Raw genomic sequence first — 770 nt, 5'->3', positions numbered from 1 at the left:
CTACAACGTGAGGACTGAGTTAGCAGCACTGTGGCTAACAGCTAACAAACTTTTCATCTAAACATGTCGCTGTATGGAAGTATTTTACACTAAACACCACAAAACAAGACAGCAACGTGCAATGTCTGCAGAGCCATAGCACCACATTAAACCACATAAAAGTTAGTTTTACGAAACTGGTTGAATCAGTTTGACAAGACTGTCAACAAGGAAGAGGGCCGGCAATGGAGGAGGGGCGTACCAAAGAGACCATCTAATCACAAGCAGAACTGGTTTGTTCCACTTCCATCAGTTTTGTTGTGTGTTTCCTTGACTGATGAAGCCTTCTGGATCGAAGATGAAACGTTTCAGCGCAAAAAAAGAAACTGTCCAGATGACCTGACTGAAAAATGTTGGATTTTATACCTGGATTATTGAGCATGGACTTTGTTATTACTTAAAACACACATTCTCATGAATAAATATTCAGATATGACATATTTAGGATTAAACTTAAAACATACAATGTTTTACCAAAGGTGTCGCTGTCCATATCCTGAAAAGGAATGTCATTAAACAAAGGGTTCTTATGGTGTTATCTTCATGGGAACCAGTCTAGGAGGAATACTCCTTTTCAATAAAGGAAGATATCAAAATAGTGAGTTCGGATGTTTCAAAACCTCCGAGGTCAGTTGAAAAAAAAGCTCTCATTAAAACGATCTGTCTGTTTCATGGGAAATGAGTTCATATTGGTAGTGAGTTTAACACAGTGACAGTTTTTTTTATTACAT

This window comes from Nematolebias whitei, chromosome 15 (genome assembly GCF_014905685.2).
Source record: "Nematolebias whitei isolate Nwh7 chromosome 15, NemWhi1, whole genome shotgun sequence".
Taxonomy (NCBI): Eukaryota; Metazoa; Chordata; class Actinopteri; order Cyprinodontiformes; family Rivulidae; genus Nematolebias; species Nematolebias whitei.
Note: the sequence above shows the minus strand (reverse complement) of the source record.